Raw genomic sequence first — 24951 nt, 5'->3', positions numbered from 1 at the left:
GACACTCTATCACTATCTGACCGCTAGTGAATGCTACGGCTACCCCCGCAGTCTTACAACACTTCCCAGGCTAACTGACCACTAGTGAATGCTACGGCTACCCCCGTAGTCTTACAACACTTTCCATGCTACTGACCACTAGTGAATGCTATGGCTACCCCCGTAGTCTTACAACACTTTTCATGCTAACTGACCACTAGTGAATGCTACGGCTACCCCCGTAGTCTTACAACACTTCCCATACTAACTGACGACTAGTGAATGCTACGGCTACCCCTGTAGTCTTACAACACTTTCCAAAACCAGGTCGAACACGCACTCGACCTAACACTCAACCGAACTTGAGTCCTAACTGAAGCCCTAATCTGGTTCCCAAAACCTGATGTCTGAGAGTCTCGAAGGCTGTCTGCTGCTTAGGCCCCCAACGAAAGGCCACCGACTTCTCGATCAGTCGGGTCAAAGGAACCGCAATATCGGAGAAGTCCCGTATAAATCTCCGGTAATAACCCGCTAGACCCAGGAAATTCCGAATCTTAGATGGAGACCTCGGAATCTTCCACTGCATCACGGCCTCTATCTTGGCCGGATCGCCCAGAATACCCCTTCTGGTTGACAAGGTTCCCAAGAGATTGCACCCCGCGCAACCAAAACTCGCATTTGGAGAACTTTACAAAAAGTCTCTCCCCCACTTATATTTGACTAAATCTTCACGGTACGTGAGAATTGAAGGATTCCAATCCTTCTTACTTCCTAATAGTCCACTGCCGACAATCTGAGCTTACCATTGCTAACGATCAATTACCAGTCAAACCTTAAGATCGCCCATCCTCGGAGATCTTGATGAGTACTCTTGAAATCTGATCCAGTCTGATACCTCAATCCACCTCTCATGCTGACAACTAGAGGCCTTAATATTTACTCTGGCTGACGAGTCCTCGTCCTCACTTCCAATCTTGCAGCACTACTAAACTCTAACTGATCACAACCCATGCGAAAGTATATTCCTCTTGAACATCCACATCCGAACACTCATGCATCTGACACCCGCAACTGACTTCACTATCTTCATGCTACCAGTATTTCCCTAGCAACGGTACTGCCTTGAACTCCAAAGTTCTTCCATAGACAGTTAACGACCGTACCCAAACAATGATAGAACCACTGAACCCTGACTTCACTGGAGAACTATCTCTCTAATCCTGACCCAATATTATCTGAATAATACTCCTGCACAGATCCCGCAACATCTGGAGGAATCCGAATCACCTCCTGCTGACATGATCAACCATGCCACACCTGCAGTAGCCCAAACCCTAGGAGTGGCAAACTCCCTTGTGCACTCTCCCATACGTGCTGCACTGACTCCGACCCTGCTGTCCTTTCACCCGATGATTAGAAGTCTTGGGTCTCTCCTTGGGACCCTCTACTAAACGCACCTGGCACGACCCTCTATTCCCATAGTGCTCCAAATCGATCTCGCATCTACAAATTCCTGGAAGTCATATCCTCCAGGGTTTCACACCCTGTCACGCTCACTAGCTCACTCGCCAACGGCTGAGCTGCAACAACTGAAACACCCTCTGTCCCCAAACTGGGTCACAAAATCCTCCCTGAAGCTTCTCAGATTCTCCAAGACTCTCACCGATTCGAGTATGGATCCTGTGCTTTCAGTAGTACGGGCCCAATACTACCTTCCACACCTATCCATACTTTCCTCAGCAATCCTCCCGAATCCTCCTAGTCACTTCCTCAAAATGGTACATCCAAGTCTCACTGAACCTCATTACTAACCCATTGAAACGTATCCTAGGCTTTCCTAGGTTCCCGAACTCACTCAGTCCTCAGCTGCTGAAAGATTCCCAGTAATGTCAACTAGCTACCTCATGAATATAGCTAGCTCATATTACTAAGAGTCTCACAAAGCACAAAGCAAGCAGCACTCAGACAATGGAAAATATAACCTTCATATTCCAGTCAAACCACTATATCCTCTACTCAGGAATCTATACATGCAAATCAAAGGCTCATACAATCAGGCATAACCTAAACAGGCTATCCTATCACTAACTGATCAGTACTAGCATGCAAGTCTACAAGCACATACAATAGGAATATAAGGCATCCTCCTAGGTCCTTAGCCCTAATCTAGCATGCAATTCTCATAATCATATCATATCATAACATGCATGGGTATCTTGGGGAAAACTTACTTGATCTCGGCTGATTGCACGCATCACACACCTTGTTCTTTTCAAAGTTCTTTTCTCTTTCAAATTCTTTTCAAACTTCTTTTTATAAAATGATTTTACTTTTGAAAATTTTCATACGAAGTCCTTAGTTTGAGTTCAGACACACCCGAGAGTGTGCCCGAATCCCTCAAACCAAGGCTTTGATACCAACTTGTAACATCCCAAAAATACAGGCCAAAAATTTCGTTTTAATAAAGTAATTATAAAACCAACAGTATAATAACACATCCATAATATCATGTCATGCCAAAACCAGAGTAAAAATAATCAAGCATGTCATCATCAAATAATATCAGAGTGTAATCCCGAAGATCTCCTGTGCGGAAAACATAGTCTGATACGCTGCGATCGAGCTGGCTCCTTTCCTTTGAAAATGAAATACCTGAAACCAAAACTGAAAAACGTAAGCACGAAGCTTAGTGAGTTCCCCAGAGCATACCCCACACAATCCACATAACCATATAATCCACATTAGCTATAACAGCTACATAAACCATATCAACCAGATAACTATATCAAACACATATCCATATCAATCACATAGCCATGCATATAAACATATACGGATGTCGTGGGCTCCCCCTAAGGTCTTACTCCAAGATGCCATGGGCTCCCCCCATGGTCTTACACATAAGTGCCATGGGCTCCCCCATGGTCTTTAATAGGAAAGCCATGGGCTCTCCACATGGTCTTACATCCGGTACCATGGGCTCCCCCCATGGTCTTTAATAGGAAAGCCATGGGCTCCCCCACATCGTCCTACATCCATGTGTCATGGGCTCCCCCATGGTCTTTACCTGAAAAGCCATGGGCTCCCCCACATGGTCTTACATCCAAGTGCCATGGGCTCTCCCCATGGTCTTTCATGCAAATATCACATAAACAAATAACATATCACATAGCATATAACCAACTAGAATACCACATATCACTACAACTAGTGTACCACATATCATAAAATGGGCCGGCCTTGGTGCCTTAGACCCATTAGTATGGTGAGGAAACTCACATGGCACTGTTGAAGTCCCGCAGACTCAATCTCACACTGCTGAAGTCCCACAGACTCAACCCCAGCTGCTGGATGACAGATTCCAGAACTGTCAACATCAAACAATACGCAATTAATAATTGGGCTCCACTACATAACCATAAGTACCTACTTTGGATAATTACTACATTACCCCCAAGCTCGGCTTATTCACGCCCAAGGCCCAATCCATAGGCCCAAAGTCAACTGGGAATCAAAGCCCAACATATGGCCCAATTTTCCAAATTGGGCATAAGCCTTTACATGGTCTTATTCTAAGCCCCAACATCATATAATCATTAAGGCCCAAACTATGGCCCATCTATGGCCCAATTGTCCAAATTGGGCCTAAACCCCTTACATGGACCTTACCCCAAAGCCCATTAATTATTCTCGTCCATTTGCTTGATCTTGGATGGCCCATTTAATAACCCAATCATCAAGGCCCAATAGAAAGGCCCAACAATAAACCCAAGTGAAATTAGGGTTTCATATAAAATGACGATTAGGGTTAAGTGTTTCTCACTTAACCCATTAAGGACTTAATACTCTAAGGACTTAATCCATTAAGTCCAATATTGCTTAGATTCTTTTTTGCCAATGATTATTATTTAATATCTCAAGTTATTAAATAATTCTCATGTGTCCCGATTAATTCCCCAAATTAGGGTTTTATTGGCATTAAGGTTTTCCAATCCAAATACTAGCCCATTTATCAATTTGTTGGGCTTTTAGGTCAATTAGGGCTTTATTGGGCCTATTTGGCCCACTTGAAAATCATTAAGCCCATTAGAGTTTTATTGGGTCAGTTACGGTCCATTAGGGCTTACAAGGCCCATTAGGGTTTCAAACACCCTAAACGAATCGAACTCAACAAGGCAAGCATACCGCCACCCGACACGGCGGCCGGTGGCGGCAGGAGGTGGGACCCACTACCCTAAGGTGGTGGTTTTGGTTTTCCTTTCATTATACCAATGTTTACATTTTACAATGAACTCACGAAATAAACACACACACTATACTAAATAAACACACACCCGCAACCACCCTTGTGGTGGTCGGCGGTGGCACGTGGCGGCAGCCACCACCTCACGGTGGTGGCGGTGGCTATTCTCGACTTTCCGGCTAGACAAAACACACACAACCCACCAAAGAAAATAGAAACACATCCATCCATACTTGCTTCTGATCTGCGAGATGTACCCCAGCCACCCTCCCGGTGGCCCACGGCGGCAACAACAACGTTTTGGGACGACAGCCACCACCTCACGGTGGTGGCAGTGATCTCCTTTTGTTCTCATTCAAGCAATAGCACACCCCGACGAGACCTTGCTCGGAATCTGGACGCAACCACCCCCGGTTGTGCATGGTGACGGCAGCAGCAACAGCGGCGTCGATGTAACAGTGAAAGGAGGTGGCGCAACTGACGACGGACTCATCTTTGCGGAAAAAGGCAGCGTAGCGGCTCGACCATGGCCTACAGCAACCCCTGAAGTCGTCGTTCTTCCGTTTCTCCACGACCGAAATGACACCGCCTATCATTAATCTCCGTCTTCAGCCACCGCGGAGAGGTAGCAACAGCAACTCTCGACACGGCGGCGGGTGGTGTCGGCTGGAAATGACATGCTCATCAGACTCATCTGATCGGAACCACAAAGAAGGGTGGCGGCTAGAGAGCTTCCGACGATGGCGGCTGCAACTATGGGTTAGGTTTAGGGTTAGACGGGTGCTGATGTCTATATACCCCCGTCCCATAAACTTTTCTCCATAACAACATCTTTGGTCCCTCCTTTCTCTTTTTCTTTCAAAATTAATACGAATCTTACCTTTTTAACCCCTAATTCCACAAATCTTTACAATATAAATCCATAATTTACATTTTACCCCTTGCTTCCATAATTCCTTCCATATTGAGTCCTAATTGTTACCATGCAGCCCCTGTCTTCAATATTACTTACAACACTAATCTGTAACTTACACTTTTAACCTGTGACTTCTAAAATTGTAACATTTGATTTCCGAAAACCAACTCTCCACTAAAATTATGGATTTTAAGGCTACTAATCATTAATTAATTAATTAATTTATTTATTAATAAACAGGGTGTTACACCTAGTAGAGCTTTTGTGTGAAAAACCCTTTATGGATCATGTTTTGGCATTTCAAGCCCTAAGTGTCATGCATGGACGTAAAGCTTGTGGCTTTACGTGATATTCGAGCCTTGGGAGGTTAGATCTAGAGTTTGGGGTTGCTTTCTGCCTTAAAAACGTCTGACTGGGAAAAGAGTTTGAAAGGACTCGATGAGTCGATGAGCTGACTCGATGAGTCGGTTAGGGTTGTCCCGATGGGTCTGATCATGCAAAAACTCGGCGAGTTGACGGGTCAACTCGATGAGTTAAGTTAGATTTTCGCGACATTCTGAAGAAAACGAGGTGACTCGACGAGCCACATAGAGGCACTCGACAAGTCGGGTCAACATGGACTGTTCACTCGAGTGTTGACTTCTGTTAACTCTTAGGGTTTTGATCAAACGTGAGTAATGGAGACCCTGGAGGGGTAGAATGGTCTTTTACCCTTCCCAAGAGTTAGTGAGGGGCTGGAATGAGTTACTTAGAGTTGTGATTGTAAGTGTTAATTAGAGATGATTATCATATGTGTTAGGCGGAGGCTAGATCGGTGATTCGTGTACGAGGTGTATTTGCTTGCTTGCTTACGAGGTGAGTCTTCTCACTATACTTACCATGAGTGGTAACTTTGTATGACCGGAGGGACTTATGTGCTTACCTGAGTTATGTGATATTATGCATTTTGTCTTTGTGATATATATGCTATATTCTGTGTTTTACTGAGATAGGACTGGAGGGTCCAAACCGAGTTGTGAGACCGGAGGGTCTTCACTGAAATACAGGACTGGAGGGTCCGAACTGAGCTGTGAGATCGAAGGGTCCTCACTGAGACACATGGCTGGAGGTTCCACACTGAGACACATGAGACCGGAGGGTGCATGCCGAGTATAGCCATGAGACTGTGTGGTCTGATAAGTGTTTCAGGTACTTATCAAGACCGCGTAAAGGCGCCAGCGTGATTGTACACACCTGTTCAAGACTATCTTGAGCATTCTGGGATTTGACTTTTATTTGTGGATTTCATATGACATTTGAGACACTTGTGGTTTTATGAAATATAATATATGAGTTTTTATGTGTTTTAAAAATGAAAAATTTAGTTTGAAAATTTACGGTGTTACAATAAGGGGATATAAGGTTACTGCCTATAAAATAGTGGTTTAATGGGTGTCCACTCTCACCCACTGCTTCCTTGACTGGTGGAGGGTCGTTAGCTGAACGGGTAGGATAGGACATTAATTCTCGTTAATAAGTATAATGATAATTATTAAAGTAACTAAACTTTTATAATTTCCCAATCTTAGTTACTTTAGGAAAAATGTGAAAATGATGCTATTCCATGAAATTGCACTTTGCACCTTGTTAAGTCATTAGTGGAGCATGTGTGGTTAACCGGCACACTAATTTGGTACAGACAATGTGTGGAAAAGGGTAGCTTGATGTTAATCATGGATAAATGGAGCGTGTGTGGTTAACCGGCACATTGATTAGGTGATTTGTAACATCAAGTGTACCAAGCTAATTTGCATGGTTATTCACACCTTGTTTGTGATCCTCGGCATCCCAGTCACAAACATGAAGGGCATAATCGAGATTTAAACATGTCATTGAAAAGTTCAATGAATCTCAAAAGAATCTTGGAATTTCAATTCATTTAAAACTTAATAATCAATTTCATTTTTCGTGGTGGAAATTGGTAAATCGTCATTTACCTACCTTCAAATATTTTGCAATTGGATTACGACTTCCATCTTCCGAATTGTAAAATATTGTATTGGGTCCTAGCCTTAATATTTCATTTGGGTGCTATATTAAGTATCATTATCTAATCTTAACTTTGTCTTTCTTTTCAGATGTACTCCAACACTGCTTCAAACCCAAACCCTTCAGGCTCTTTCTCCCTCATGAACCTATGTAGGAGGGTCATTTTTGATGGTTCGAACTTCAATGATTGCATTCGAAACATTCGAATGGCCATTCGCTATGAGGACAAAGAATATTTCCTAGTAAAGAGCTTAAGGAGATTGATGAATCTACCGCTACTCCCGAACAAATTGTTGAATACAAGGCCCATGAGAGCGACGCGACTAAAGTTTCGTGTATTATGATTGCTACCATGACTGCTGAGCTTCAAAAGTCCTATGAGGACTTTTGGCCTTATGAAATGCACCAAGACTTGATGGAAAGGTACCATCAAAGTGCAAGGCAGGAAATGTATGAAATCATAGCCTCCATGATTACAACCAAAATGAAGGATGGAGAGTCCATCACGACCTACTTGTAGAAGATGCAAAGATTTGTGGACCGTTTGCTGAAGTTACATGTCAACTTCGATGAAGAGTTGGCCATAGATATTATTCTACACTCTTTGCCTCCATGTTATGATCAGTTTTGTATGACCTATCATATGAACAAGGAGGAGGTCACTCTAAGCAAGCTTCAAGGCCTTTTAAGGACTGCTGAAAGTAGTCTTATAGGAAAATCTATTATTTCTACTCCTACCGTTGCTGCCCCTATCCTGGCAATTGGACATGGGAAGGGAAAGAAGAGGAAGACTCCTTCCAGGAGCCACAAGGGAAAGTCCCATGATGGATCCTCTTCTAGTGGGACCAAAGTTGGTTATGCTAAACCCTCTTCCAAACCAAGGGAAGCCGAGTGCTTCCATTGTCATGAAAAAGGGCACTGAGACGAAGCTGCCCCAAATACTTGCAGGACATAAAGGATGGGAAGATCAAACCCTCCTTTGCAGGTATTTATACTATTCTATCTAATAACTCATCACATGTTAATTCTTGGGTCCTGGATATAGGATGTGGTTTTCACATTTGTTCTGATTTGCAGGGACTAAAAAGAAGATGGGATGTGGAGCATGGGAAGATGAACTTGATCATGGGGAATAGGAAAAAGTCGCTTGTCACCAAGATTGGAGTTTATACTTTATTGCTTAATAGTGGGTTAAATTTAGAACTGAATAATTGTTGCTACTCGTCAGATATGGCGAGAAATATTATTTCCTTTCATAGTTTGTATAAACAAGGTTTTACCTTTTCTTTTAATAATGAAATTGGTAGTATTAATGCTTATTATAATGGTGTATTTTATTTTGAAGCATTACCTTGTAATAATATATATGAAACTGTGATGGTTGTAGATAACTTAGGAAATAATGTATTGCATATCGATTCTTCCAATGGTTTGGATAAAGCATGCTTATGGCATTGTCGTCTTGGACATGTTAACAAGAAGTGCATAGCCCAACTCCAAAAGGATGGAGTGTTGGAGTTATTTGACTTAAAGTCGGATGACACTTTTGAATCTTGTTTGCTTGGAAAGATGACCAAGTCACCCTTCACTGGTACTTGTGAAAGGGGTGAGGGGTTGTTGGATCTCATACACACCAATGTGTGTGGACCCTTCAGAACCGCCACAAGGGATGCTAACCGCTTCTATGTGACTTTTACTGATGATTATAATAGATATGGGTATATTTACTTAATCAAGCATAAGTCAGAAACTTTTGAAAAGTTCAAAGAGTTTAAAGAAGAAGTGGAGAATCAGCTGGGCAGGAAGATAAATATGCTCCGATCTGATCGAGGAGGAGAGTATCTTAGTATCGAGTTCCATGACTATGTTAAGGAATGTGGAATTGTTTCATAATTGACGCCACCTAGGCCACCACAGCTTAATGGTGTGGTTGAGAGGCGCAATCGAACCTTGCTGGACATGGTTCGTTCTATGATGAGTCGAACTTCGTTACCTATCTCATTCTGGGGGTATGCCTTAGAGACTGCCGCCCATATCCTTAATCTAGTCCCAACTAAAAAGGTTTCCAAAACACCTCATGAGATGTGGACACGGAAGGTTCCCTCGTTAGCACACATCAAGGTTTGGGGTTGCGAGGCTTTTGTGAGAAAAGAAACTCACGACAAGCTCGAACCTCGTAGTGAGCGATGTATTTTCATCGGCTACCCACAAAAATCCTTTGAATATCTCTTCTATAGACCGAGTGACAATGTTGTCTTCGTTGCGAGGAGAGGAGTCTTTCACGAGAGAGAACTAATATGCCAAGAGGACAGTGGGAGGAAAATTGACCTTGAAGAGTTTTAAGAGTTAAGAAATGAAGGAGCCTCAAATACTAGCACTCAACCCGAGGAGGAAAATCCTGTTGAACCGATTGATGAGTCCTTACCTCTGAGGCGTTCCTGTAGAGTTAGACAGGCACCTAAGTTTTATGGTTTCCATATTACTACTGAAGGTGACACATTTATCAGTGATAGTACACTGGTAAACTTGCATGAACCTAACAACTACAAGGAAGCCATGGCAGGCCCCGAGTCTACAAAATGGAAAGAGGCTATGGATAGTGAGATTCAATCTATGTATGACAATCAAGTTTGGAACTTGGTTGACAATGTACCAGGCCGTAAGACAGTCGGGTGCAAATGGATCTTCAAGAAGAAGACCGACATGGATCGGAAGGTACACACATATAAGGAACGATTGGTTGCGAAGGGCTTTACTCAAACTCCGGGAGTTGACTATAATGAGACCTTCTCACCAGTGGCTAAGATTAAATCTATAAGGATTATGCTAGCCATAACTGCATTTCATGATTATGAAATATAGCAAATGGATGTCAAGACCGCTTTCCTTAATGGGAAGTTGGCTGAAGATGTTTACATGAATCAGCCAGTGGGTGTTTTTAATGAAAAGTACCCTAATAGAGTGTGTAAGCTTGAGAAATCCATTTAATGATTGAAACAAGTATCTCGCAGATGGAATCTATGTTTCGATGAGAAATTCAAAGAGTTTGGATTTTCAAGAAGCGAGGATGAGACCTACGTATATGTCAAAGCTAGTGGGAGTAGAGTTAGCATTCTCGTGTTGTACGTGGATGACATACTGCTCATAGGAAACGACATTCCAACCTTGTAGGAGGTTAAGTCCTGGCTTAGGAAGTGTTTCGCTATGAAGGACCTCGGAGAGGTTGCTTACATTCTATGGATAAGGATATTGAGAAACAGGAGTAAAAGACAATAGGACTTAGTCAAAGCACCTACTTGGACAAGGTGTTAAAACGTTTCAGCAAGGAGAATTCCAAGAGAGGACACTTTCCTATCCAGAGTAATACGAAACTGAGTAAGACTCAGAGTCCGAGTACAGAGGCTGAGATAGAAGAGATGAGTCGAGTATTATATGCTTCCGCAGTTGGCTCGATCATGTATGATATGACATGTACTCGCCCTGATGTGGCCTTTGCTTTGAGCATGGTCAATAGATATCAAGGGAACCCTGGTAAAGCTCACTGGACTGCGGTAAAGAAAATTCTTAAGTACATGCGGAGGACTAAGGACTGGGTCCTTACCCTCGGTGGGAATGATGACTTGAGAGTGATAGGGTACAGTGACGCCAATTTCAGACCAACAGAGATAATTTCCGCTCTCATTCGGGTTGGGTATTTACCCTTTATTTAGGAGCAATAACATGGAAAAGTTCCAAATAGGAAACTGTGGCTGATTCAACGTGTCAATCAGAGTACATAGCAGCAAGCGAAGCAACAAAGGAGGCAATATGGCTGAAGAACTTCATTGGAGACCATGGAGTTGTACCAGCTATAAAGGAGCCTATAGATATTTTCTGTGACAATGAAAGTGCAGTTTCCATAGCCAAGGAACCAAGGGATCATGGCAGATCCAGGCATATCGACAGAAAATATCACTTTATAAGACATCAAGTAGAAGAAGGACTACTCGTAGTGAAGAGAATATCGTCAGAGAAGAACCCAACAGATCCTCTTACAAAAGGGACTCAGCAGGGATAAGCACTTGCTGCTTGCAAGGAGTATTGGGATAAAGGACGATATTAGTTTTAATGATTAGATAGATATTTAGAAACTTGTAATAGCTAAAATGTAATTGACATTTGATGATTGAATAAAAGGAGTTTTATTTATAAGTAAAGTTACTATCTAGTGTCAATTATTTACTATTGTTTCATTTCGCATGTTTTGACTTCCAGAATAATAATATTATTCAAACTATCCACAGTCGATCATACTTCGGGGGTAGGTTATGTAAGTAGACTGTCATTAATGGTTTTTGTAAGATTGTCTAAGGAGTTAGACATTGCAAAAAATTTCTACAACATTCATGAGTACTCTTGAAATAAGATTTGAGTATTGGATCAACCGACACTCACATGAATTACTTCATGGAATTTATCACGAGTGATTGTGAGATGATAATATCGTATAATCTTCAAACCAAGATATATGAGTTGGCAATTATTAGTTGGTTGTATATTGACAGTGTGAAAACGCATCAGTAACTCGATGTTATAAAACGTGTTGTTGTGTATGATTTAACTAATAGTTAGTACAAGCATATAAGTTGAAGCTTACCTGTTCCTTTTATCCTAAGAGGATTAAAAGCGATATCTTGGGCCCTTCGATGATTTTGTTTTGACTTATGTGTCGGGCCTGGTTAGAGATAAATTGATGTGTTCATTTATGTTCTATGTCAAACAAATTAGAAATCGGGAAACAAATTGTTGAACAATAAGTATGACTATGCTCCATGTATTTGTCCGCATGATATCTTGAAGAATAGAGGATTATATGATCCCTTATCTAAATGGTGCGTCAGGATTCGACATTGGCTTTTAGAGAGCTACGATTGCTACTCGGGTTTTGAAGCTACATTGGCAATTATAGTTATTAGACTTATCCAATTGGAAGACTGTTGGATTAGGTGTCTAAGCCCATAGCTATAATTGGTATGTACTTGACCCGATAATAGCATGGTCCATTTGGGTTGTAACGCTCTGGAACAATTTGATAGGATGGATACTTGAGGAAGAGGTTATTGTGGTTTATTAATATATTATAAGTATAATATAGTAATTGAGAAATCACATTATTTAATTAGTATTGATCAAGAATTAATTTGGTATTAATTTAGTGATCAAAAGAAACTAATTAAAGTTACAGGGACTGATTAGGTAAATCAGTAATACTTCTAGTTGGACTCATGACTCATGTTGATTAGAGTAGGAATAAACCTATGTGAAAGTCCAAAAAGGTTTAGCCCAAAAGACTAAGAAATATGAAGAGTCATTAGGGTTTGCATGGTTCTAATCCTAAGCTATAAAAGAAGTCCATAACACCTAAAATCGGCACTCATGCACACTAGTTGTAGCTAGCCGATTTTGATCTCCCTAACCTCTCTCTCAAGTTCATTATCTTGTTCTTGGTTTGTTATAAGACATTTGAGGCATCACACTTGAGGTGCTAGGCTCCTAAAGGTCAAAGACAAGCAAGCTACTACACAAGGTAATCTTCTAACTGGTTTTTATGATTCAAATGTTGCCTTGCATGCTAGTTTAGGCTTTATGATTTGGTAAAACAATGTTGCATGTGTAATTAGAGAAAACTTAGATCCAAAGCATTAGGGTTGTATGTGCACCATAGGAATGTTAGAGTACATAAAACCCATCAATACCTTGGTGTGCTTTTCTCTACCTCACCTTGTTTATCTTTTTAGGTCATGTAGAATCATAAAAATGCTTACTTGAAGGTCCCTTTCTTCCCATGCAAGAGTGTGAGGATTTTGGGTATGATTTAAGTTAGGGTTTTGATGTTTAAGCTCATTTCAGCCATGCAAAGGCTTAAAGTTATGGACTTTATGGATTAAGACATTCTATGGAGGTCACATCTATGTTTGGATTGCATGCCTTAATGATTAAGACGTTTGAGAGTGATTTTTTAGATCAGACGATGTATGCCCAGCGTAGTCAGGCCTGACCCCGACTCACTTAATTCTTCGAGTACGCGATACGTAGGAAGCGTACGCCAACGTACGCGCTGGACGATTGACTTTTTTGCTGACTTTGACTTTTGGTCAAAGTTTTAGAGTTTGGACCATGGAAGGGGCAAAATTGTCTTTTTCCCTTAAGGAGCATAGTTGTGGGATTTGGACATGTGAGTTGATTTGTGGACCTTAATTATTAATTAGGATAAATTATTATCTTATTAGACGGAGTCTAGTTCTGGCAGTTCGGGTGTGAGATTTATCTGTTATCAGTGTCAGGTGACTGTCCTCACTTATTCTTACATGTGTGGTAGAATAGTTGTATATATGATGACCAGTTGGGTCCTACTTTTATTATTGTGTTATGTTGTTTACATATGTCTAAGACTTTGTGTATTCTCCAAGGTTGCTGATAACCCACAGAGCGTACTGTTTGCCCACTGAGACCTCGTGTAGTCTCCAAGGTTGTTGATAACCCACAGGGTGTGCTGTTTACCCACTAAGACTACATGTAGTCTCTAGGGTTGCTGATAACCCATAGTTGTTTATGTGTTGCACTGTATGAGATATCGTGGGGAACTCACTAAACTTTGTGGTTACAGTTGTTGATTAAATGTGTTTCTGGTACTTCTAAGGATCGAGGGAAGGCGAAGGTCTAATTGTACACACTGAAGATTTGGATAAACTCTAGGGGAATCATAAACTCAAACTAAGGGTCTGAAGATTTTCATAAAAATATTTCAAAAAAATGAATATTTTTACATGAGAAAAACCCAATGAACCAGTGTGTACAATCAGTCAGAGCTCGAGCGGTAGTTTCCCAAAATATATCAACTTATATTATGAGTAATGGAGAGCTAATATCTTTTGAACTCAAACTAAGGGTCTGAAGATTTGTGATGCCTTTAGACTAAGAGTTTGTTCTTATGAGATTGAATCTATCATTGCTATTTGCTTGGTGTATATTGTATAATTGGACATAGTTAGGATTTTATAGCCTTAGAATGCCTCATTTAGCCTTTCTTCCTATTCCTTGTTTGGTTGTGGATTTGAGGTAGAATCATTATTCGAATTTCTATCGAGTCTCGTATTGTGTACGAATGGCATGCGCCAAGCAAATGGTGAGGACAACGGAGATCTTGTGAGGCGGAGTAGTGCTGGGGAGCAGTCTAGAATGAGTGCCTAGATGCTTAGTAGTGTTTTTGAGGAACCAGCAGGGAAATTATATAGAGGTTCTTGAGAAATAGAGTTCTTCTGACGTAGGGTCTTGAGAGGACGACTTGAGACAAACACAGGTTGGTGTGGAAGGTAGTATTGGGCCCGTACTACTGAAAGCACCGGATCCATATGTGGCTCCAGAAGGAATCTTAAGGAACTAAGGAGCTTCCAGGTGCGTGTGGATGTTTGTGTATGCGCTTTTGCCTGATTCTAACGGTTTTGTTGTGTGCTTCAGTATGGTGGTTACCCGAGGTTCAGGCTCTAGCAACCTCGAGAGGTCAAGTGCCAGTGATGATAGGATATGTAGGATTGTTGCCGCCAAGGTGGCTACAGAGATCAAAGGGGATATACCAGAGATGTTTGGGTCTATTAAGACCATGCTGATTGAGACTTTTGGCGAGCGCTATGTCGTCGTCACTGAGGTTGCTGCTGCCGCAGCCACAATAGCTGTTGTTGCTACGAAACTGCAGGGGGTGATTCATTGTGCTACCGGGAGTTCAACAACACGAAGCCACCCGAGTTTGATGGGACACAGGATACAGTTGCTGCGATGAGATGGATTTCTAATATTAAGGGTTGTTTTTACACTTGCTCTTGTCCGGAGAATCTGATGGTTCGATTCACATTAAACTTGCTTTGCTCAGGGGAGAAGGACTAGTGGAAATTTATGAGATCATATTATACTCTTGAAAAGCATGTTGTAGTGACCTGGGAGAGATTTACTGAGTTGTTCAGAGAGGAGTTTGTGCCAACAGTTGAGTGAGAGAGAGATTGGCCTAAGAGTTCCTATCTAAAGTAAAAGACAGAGACGATGATTGATATCACTAGGATGTTTCATGAGAGGGCCTTGTTTTGTCCTAAGCACATGTCGACTGAGCAGGAACGTGTGAGTCGGTATATGAGTATTCTGATGATGGATATCCGTGATTTCATGGCGAACACTTCGTATCGGACATTAGCTAAGCTGCAGACCAATCCCAGGAGGAGAGAGATTGAGCTAGAGACCCAGGTTAGATAGGAGAGGGAGATCCAGGTGAGAGATAGGAGACCAGTGCAGTCGCTGTCAGCGACGAAGTGGCCTAATCCTGCTGACTCGAGCTGGGGGTAGAAAGGTCGCACTTGCGGTAAGTGCGGCAAGGGGCATGAGGGACCCTGTCGGTCAGGGACTGCTTGCTACATGTATGGAAAGGAGGGGCATTTGGCTAGGGATTTCCCCAAGGTATTTCGGGTTTGCTTCAATTGCAACCAGACGGGTTATTTGAGGGTCGAGTGTCCTCAACTTGCATCTAGGGCGGTTCAGACTCTGGTCGCCCGTGACCCTGTGTATTACTTATGGTCGTCAAGGGAAGGTCGAGGATCTGAGGGCTCGAGGGAGAGCATTTCAAATGACAATAGAGGAGACCCGAGCAGTTCCAAATGCCGTGGCTGGTATGTTTTCTTTATTATTTTGCTGATTTATTTATGTTGCTTATGATATTGTTCATGTTATGTACTTTCCTTGTGAACTTCATACATGCGCTAGTGGTGTTTGATTCGGGTTCGATTCGGTCTTTTGTGTCATCATCTTTTTGTAGTGGTTTTAGTACTGTGTGGTAGGCGTTTAGAATGCTATTGAGAGTCTCTACACCTGATGAGCATCATGTCTCTGATACTGACATCTATCGGGTTGTGTGCTAGAGGATTTTGGTGTTGAGTATCTGATAGATCTTATCCCTATTTCTATGGGAGATGTATGTGTGATCGTGGGTATGGATTGGTTGCGCCAGTTTGGGGATCTGATTGACTATGAGAGGCAGTTGGTGAGGGTTCGAGATCCTATAGGGGGTGCTGACCATCTACGGTGAGGGTACTAGATCATGATCGTCTTTCTGTTATGCCGCCAGGGCGAGGCAGAGTTTGCAGCATGGGTGTATGGATTATCTGGCATATGTAGTGGATACCTGAGATGATGAGAATAAATCGGTTTCCATTTCTGATGTTCCGTTTGTATGTGATTTCCCTGATTTTTTTCCGAGGAGTTACCGAGTGTGCCTCCTCAAAGGCAAGTGGAGTTCCGGATCGATATGATCCCTAGTACGGCGCTAATTTCCAAAGCACTGTATCGTCTTGCACCCCCTGAGATGCAATAATTGTCCTCTTAGCTTTAAGAGCTATTAAGAAAAGGGTTTATTCGGCCGAGTAGTTCTCCGTGGGGAGCACTAATCCTTTTGTCAAGAAGAAGGATGGTTCACACCGGATGTGAATTGATTTCTGGGAGTTGAACAAGTTGACGGTGAAGAACCGTTATTAATTGACGAGGATTAATGATCTCTTCGATCAGTTCCAAGGGTCCTCTTGGTTTTCGAAGATCGATTTGAGGTCTAGTTACCATCAGATGAGGGTGCGAGAGGAGGATATTCATAAGACGACCTTCCGAACTTACTATGGGCATTACAGGTTTGTGGTGATGCCTTTTAGACAACCAACGCACTGGCGGTGTTCGTGGATCTCATGAACTGGGTGTGTATGCCCATGTAGGATCGTTCAATGATTGTCTTCATCGATGACATCTTGTTGTATTCTAAGACCAGAGAGCATCATGAGGAGCATTTGCATGAGATTATTGGGGTTTTGAGGATGGAGAGGCTATACGCCAAGTTCTCCAAGTACGATTTCTGGTTGCATGAGGTTTAGTTTCTAGGATACCTCGTAAAACAGAATGGTATCTTGGTTGACCCAGCCAAGATAGAGGCGGTGATGAGATGGGTAGTGTCGAAGTCTCCATCTGAGATTTGGGGCATCCTCGCCCTAGCGGGATATTATAGGAAATTTATTCAAGATTTCTTCAAGATTGTAGCTCCTCTCACTAAGATGATGAGGAAGGATGTTGTGTTCCGATGGGGGCCTGAGCAGCAGGCATCATTCGAGACTCTTCGCCAGAGACTTTGTGAGGCACCATTACTTTCCCTACTGCATTGAGTAGAGGATTTTGTGGTTTATTATGATGCATCCATTTCGGGGTTGGGTGCCGTGTTGATTCAGACATGGCACGCGATTGCATACACTTCGAGGTAGTTGAAGACTCATGAAGCGAAGTATCCCATTCATGATTTGGATTTGGGGGCGGTGGTCTTCTCTCTCAAGATTTGGCACCATTAGCTCTATGGTGTCTGGTTTACCATCTACACGGACCATAAGAACCTGAGATATCTTATGGATCAGCCTAACCTGAATATGAGGCAGAGGAGGTGGCTGGATGTAGTGAAAGATTATGACTGTGAGGTTATATATCACTCGAGCATGGCCAATGTGGTGGTTGATGCCTTGATTCGGAGGACAGTTAGTGCCCCGATTCAGGATGTATGTTTGAGGATGTCGGTGATAACCCCTGTTTTGGAAGTGGTCAAGGAGGCACAGTAGGAGACCATAAGGAAGAGAACCGAAAGAGTGAGGGGGTGGTCGGTCAGATTTCAGCCTTTGATATTGACAGTAGGGGGCTTTTAACTCTGCATGGACGGGTTTAGGTACCGTATGCGGGAGTAGCTCAACGAGTTTTGATGGAAGAGGCCCACAAGTTGAGATTATCCATTCATCCGGGGGCTACCAAGATGTACCTTGACCTGAAGCATAGTTATTAGTGGCCATGTATGAAGAGGGATGTGGCCTGGTTTGTTGAGCGATGTTTGACATGTCGGAAGGTCAAGGCCGAGCACCAGCTCCCTCACGGTAAGTCGCATCCCTTGGAGGTTCCACTGTGGAAGTGGGAGCAGATCACGATGGATTTTGTTTCAAAATTATTGAAGACTGCGAGGGGTTTTTGATGCTATCTGGGTGATAGTGGATCGTTTGACGAAGAGTGATCACTTCCTAGCCACAAGTGAGGGCTCCTATGCAGAGCAATTAGCTGAGATTTATATCCGAGAGGTGGTTGCTCGGCATGGGGTGCCGACTTCGATTGTGTCGGACTGGGATGTTCATTTCACTTCTAGGTTTTGGAAGACGTTTAACGAGGATTTGGGTATCCGGTTACATTTTAGTACTACATATCATCCGCAGACGGATGGGCAGAGCGAGCGGACTATTCAAATGCTCAAGGATATGTTGCGAGCCTGCATCACTGATTTCGGCGGGAGTTGGGACTCCTACCTTCCTTTGGCTGAGTATTCTTATAACAACAGCCATCATGCCAGCTTTAGCTTACCTCCCTTTGAGCTTCTGTATGGGAGGAGGTATCAAACTCCTATTTGTTGGCGGTAGGTCGGACAGAGAATCATGAGGAGCACTGAGATAGTGCTCAGGACGATCAAGCTTATTCAGCAAGTCAAGCAGAGGTTGCTGATGACCTAGAGTCGTCACAAGAGTTATGCGGATTGGCGACACTCAGAGCTAGAGTTTTAGGTTGGGGATTTAGTGCTTCTGAAGGTATCACCATGTAAGGGTGTTATCCGCTTCAGGAAGCGGGGCAAGATGGGCCCCAGATTTATTAGCCCTTTCAGAGTGTTGCCTCGGGTGGGCAAGGTGGCTTACCGGCTGGAGCTACATGAGGATTTGAGTCAAATTCATGATACCTTCCATGTTTCCTAGTTGAGGAAGTGTATAGCTGATGAGACAGCTGTGGTTCCATTGGAGGATATTCAGATCGATGATCGTCTGAATTACATTGAGAGGCATGTTTCAATTCTGGATAGGAGGGAAAAGACCTTGAGGAACAAATTAGTGAACTTAGTCAAAGTTAATTGGCAGCACCGAAGAGCCACAGAGTGGACTTGGGAGCCCGAGACTAAGATGCGCGAGCACGACCATGATCTATTTTCCGATGCTGACTTTGAGGCCGAAGTCTGATTCTAGTGGGGGAGAATTGTAACATCCGGTTTTCAGTTATTTTCATTTTAGTGCTTGGCTTAATTAAAGTTTACATATTTGGTCCTTTATGTCAAAATCCTTGCAGTTCAGCCCATACGTTGGGCGTACGTGAGGTACGTGCATCATACACAATCGCGATCTAGATCGCGGAGCTCATGCTAGTACATTGGGCGTACATATGGTTGTTGGGTTTTGAGCATTCTAACACTCCTATGGTGTACATGCAACCCTATAAACCTTGGATCTATGTTTTCTCTATTATACATGCAAATATTAACTATTCCAAGGTTTCATCCTAACTAGCATATTATGAAGCACCTATACTACAAAGTTCTAGTTAGATGACATACCTTTTGATGTAGCTTGATGTCTTCAAGCTTTAAGAGCTTAGCCCCAATAGTGTGGAAGCCTCAAATGGAATCATAAATCACCAAAACACCTTGGAAGAACTTGAGAGAATATGTATGCACACTAAAATCGGCCCACTCTTATTTTCACACACTTGTGCCAATTTTGTGAGCCAAGGACCCCTTTATATATTATGGAGGATTAGGGTTACATCCATGTCAACCCTAATACCCATGACCTTTCATTTACATAGGATCCATGGGTTAAAAGCTCCATGGACCATCCATGAAAGCTTAGCCCAACCTAAATGAACTTGGCCCATTCCATATATATAAGAGTCCATATTTAATTAGTTCTTTTTGATCACTTAATTAATTCTAAATTAATTCTTGATCAATACTAATTAAATAATATGATTCCATATTAATATATTAGAACTTATAATATATTAATATAAATCATAAATATACTATTCTCAAAAGACTATCCATATAAATTGTGCCGGTGAAGTGCAACCCAAATGGACCATGCCGGGTCGGGTCAAGTACATACCAAATATAGTTATGGACTTAGACATTAATCCAACAATGGTATGCAGGGCGTACTATCTCATACTCTAAACCCTAAATTCAGGGGTTTGCTTCTTATTTAATCCACATTATACCTCCCTTGGACCTTCTACAGACAGCCTCCACTCCTTACAAACCCTAATCTTGAGCCTAAGCCTTGTAGGTGAAGATTTTGAAGCTTGTTAGTGATTTGGTGCTTTCTTGTTAAAGAAGAATACTACTGAAGAAGGTGGTGTTGCTTGCAAGCTTGTGGATCCACAAACTACCTCACCTCGTGTATCTTTTGAAGGTATAAAGCTTATACATTGGTGTGATTTTCTCTAGATCTCTTTAAGAGGTTATTTAAGAACTTTTGTCCCCAACCTTGGATCTTTATGAGTATGGTGTAATGTAGAGCATATTAGCTGTCCTTTCATGTGTTTTGGGTCATGTAGAATCATAAAAATGATTGCTTGAAGGTCCCTTTCTTCCCATGCAAGAGTGTGAGGATTTTGGGTATGATTTAAGTTAGGGTTTTGAAGTTTAAGCTTATTTTAGTCATGAAAAGGCTTAAAGTTATGGACTTTATGGATTAAGACGTTCTATGGAGGTCAGATCTATGTTGTGATTGCATGTCTTAATGATTAAGACGTTTGGGAGTGATTTTTGAGATCAGATGACGTACGTCTAACCCTGAATCACCTGATTCTTTGAGTACACGATGCGTAGGAAGCATACGCCCAGCGTACGCGCTGGACGGTTGACGTTTTTGCTGACTTTGACTTTTCGTCAAAGTTTTAGGGTTTGGACCATGGATGGGGCAAAATGGTCTTTTGCCCTGAAGGAGCATAGTTGTGGGATTTGGACATGTGATTTCGGTTGTGAACCTTAATTATTAATTAGGGTTAATTATTGTGTTATTGGAGTCTAATTCCGTCAGTTCGGGTGTGGGATTTATTTGTTATCAGTGTCAGGTGATTCTCCTCAGTTATTCTTACCTGTGTGGTAGAATAGTTTTATATGTGATGACCAGTTGGGTCCTACTGTTATTATTGTGCTATGTTGTTTACATGTGACTGAGACTTCGTGTAGTCTCCAGGGTTGCTGATAATCCACAGCGTGTGATGTTTGCCCACTCAGACGTTGTGTTGTCTCTAGGGTTGCTGATAACCCATAGGGCGTGTTATTTGCCCACTGAGACTGCGTGTAGTCTCTAGGATTGCTGATAACCCATAGTTGTTTATGTGTTGTGCTGTATGAGATATCTTGGGGAACTCACTAAGATTTGTGCTTACAGTTGTTGATTAAATGTATTTCAAGTACTTTAGAGTATCACGGGAAGGCGAAGGTCTAATTATACACACTCGTTGGGATAGTTTGTTACAAGGCATTTTGTGGCACTCTGATATTATGATTTGTATTTAATACTTGTGATTTTCTGATGGTTTGGTTTTTGAACAATATTTTGGTTATTTTAAAAATGAAAATTTTTATTTGAAACTTGAGGCGTTACACCTTTATACCATGCAAAAGGTTTTCATTTTTGGCCATTCTTGATGAGAAAAAACATGTTTTTCTTCCTTCTTTTTCTATCATATCTTTCATGTAAAAGTTTGGAGTTTTAGTTAATTGTAAATGCCCTCTTGAAGTTCATATTTTCATATGAACTTAAAGCTTAAGAGTTTTAAGAGTTTTACAAGAGTAGCATCTTATATCAAGTTAAGTTCTTGTTGGTGTCTCAAAGGTTCCACATTCTCCATCAACTTCCAAGCCTCCCCTTAAGGATTCAAAGACTACAAAGGTTGTTATGTTCTTCTTCTTCTTCTTTGGTGCTTGTTTTCTTTCCATCCATCCAGAAAATCAAATCCATCCATTGCTAAATCTTATGTTTTTTAACTAAATTTTGAATCAAAACCCAACAATTGTTATCAGAGCCACCTTTCAAGTTTGGTTAGATTTTATGATTTTTGGAAATCTTAGTTTTTGGAAAATATGGATAACTTGTTTTTGTAATAAAATGAGTTCATACATATTTTCTATGACAATTTTATAATTGTTACTTTTGTGACAAAAGTTTTCATGCATCTTTTGTCATTTAAAGTTGTCTTAGAAAAACAAATGTTTTTTATGTGTATGTTGATATGTATGATGTGCATAAACTAGGACAAGGACCAATGTGCTGATATGATGTTGTGTTTGTTGTTTTTGTTATAAAAATGGTTGTAATAATTTATTTATTCATATGGTATGTAATTAATTAAAGAGAATAGTTTTCTTGGTTTAATTTTGTAAGTAATAGATTAGTTTTTAGAAATAAGTTATTTGTACAAAAATGTAACAAGAAATGAAGTTGGAACCATTTTTTAAGAAAAAATGGTGAAATTTCGAAGTTGTAAGCATGCTAGGAAGTTAGTGATAGTTTCTGAAAAGTGTCACTAAAACTGTTTCTTAAGGGTTGTTGGACTTTTAGCGACAGTTGCTGAAATATTACCTTCAATAAGCTTTTTCAATCTTTTGCAAGCAAATGGTGTTTTCTCAAGTGAGATCTTCTACAACAACATTATAAGAAGTTTTTTGTTCCCTTAAAATGTCCCTTTAGGATTGGACTTGGCATATTTTTGTGTTGGCTCACAAAAATGTCATTAGTTCGTTATGTTTATACACATATATTTTATGCATGTATGTGTTGTTTATTTTTTATTCAATTATTATGTGTGGTTGATAAATTAGTTTTTCATATGCTAAACTAGTTTTGGAAAAATAAACATCACACGGAGTTTGGTTTTCAAAATTTATAAGGTGGACATAAGATGTAACAAGTTATTGTTTTAAAATAAAAACTAGTTTTATAAAAATGTTAATAATGGTAAATTTTGAAATACTCAATTAAAAATTTTAAAATGGTGATTTTTATTAACTTATACAAACTCCAAATATAAAAGTAATAAAATAAAGTTTTAATAAAGATATAAAATGTTCGAATGCGCTCAAACTCAAACTTAATACTGGTTATTAAAGTTCAAATTGAATCGCGTCAAATTATATAAAAACTAGATTTTTATATAAAACCCTTAAAATGATTTTCTTTTGAAAATCGGTACCATGGATTATTATATGTATGTAATAACCATGATATCATATGTTTTTAAAACTAGAATTATAAAACATAAAACGACCATTTTTAACCTCAAATCTATGCAATCCATTTTGAAGAACACTCGCACATCACTAGTATGCAGTGGTGGGATAAAGGATACCTAATCGCTTGGTGTTATCTTTTGATGGGCGGGGTGTATTCGTGATTTCGATAACCTAGTTATAGGTCGATTACGTAATTTTTTCAAATTGGATGATTTAATCGGAAATCTTTTGTGATAAAGGATACCTAAGCAAATGAGTTTGGATACATAGATGGGATCAAGCATGTCTAATTAAATTTGTTATTAGAGATCCCATAAATCTAGGAATTATATAGTAAGATATAATTTATAATTGATATCTACCGGTTTGAATTCAAATGGATGGGATAAATGATACCTAATCATTTATTTGTTTTGCAACTTGGATCCTAGACTTTGATAATTAATGCTTTTGTAAACTAAAAGAGTATTATTTATTAAAGATTAGATATTGAAAATACTAAATGAATAAAACTTTGTAGATATAAATAATCCATTCTCAATACCATGAATTCTCATTTTCTTTAATGACTTAATGGAACAATAACATTCAATAGATACAACTTCAATGAATGGGTTCATGTCTTGAGAGACAATCTTGTGAGAGATGTGAAATTGTATACACTTAACGGTCTTAGTCCTAATCAACTTGCTTTGAGCAATGAAGCTGAACATGACACTTAGTAAAGGCATCATTGTGATGCTAAAGATGCTTCTAACATAAAACTAGGGATAGCTATTTGTGACTTCCAGGAAGTGTTGGATTATATATATATATATATATATATATATATATATATATATACATATATATATATATATATATATATATATATATATATATGATATAACAGGTTAAGCAATATTCCAATAAATACAGTGATATTTTGTTTTAAACTAGTTCAAACTTTAGAATAGTGAAAGGCTAAAAGAGTCACCTTGTGTGATCTACGAGGCCCATGTTTTATGGACTGAACACCTTTAAGCCCAAGAAATCCAATAAGGCCCACATAGATGGATCTTGTTTCTTTTGTGGAGAAACTATACACTGGCAGATGAACTACTCCTCTTATCTGAAAAGAAAGTCTAGAATAGACTACTATTTCAGGTATCTACTAGATAGAACTCTTAATTTTCATATAATACTTAAAAACTTGGTACTTAAATGTTAATCTAATATTTGTAAATAGCTTGCAGATATTTACAAAAGAGTAACTAGCTGAGCACAATCAAGTTGGAACTACACTCTCAGAGTTTAGTTTATTATTTATGCTTAGAACATAAATTACTTGTAATATGAAACAATGTTTATTTTGGAACAATGTATGTTTTAATTTAGTTTGTCTAAATATGTGTCTCGGTTATTTTATTTTATAAATTATTGATCATTTACTTAAATCGTTTTTCATAACGATGACCTTCATATTCGGAAATGATTAAGTTCTTTTTATGAGACTAGATCTCTTAATAAGAATTGTAAAGTAAACATCAATGTTTCACAAATAACAAGTTATATATGCAAAGTACTTTTTGACTTAAACTTGTTTTGAATCAAACTCATCTTTAACATTGTTATATTTATTATATAAATGACATTCACATATTC

The sequence above is a fragment of the Lactuca virosa genome, chromosome 4 (assembly GCF_052849685.1).
Source record: "Lactuca virosa cultivar CGN04683 chromosome 4, Lactuca_virosa_CGN04683_v6, whole genome shotgun sequence".
NCBI classification, from domain to species: Eukaryota; Viridiplantae; Streptophyta; class Magnoliopsida; order Asterales; family Asteraceae; genus Lactuca; species Lactuca virosa.
The sequence above is the reverse complement of the archived record's forward strand: the minus strand, read 5'-3'. Positions refer to the sequence as shown.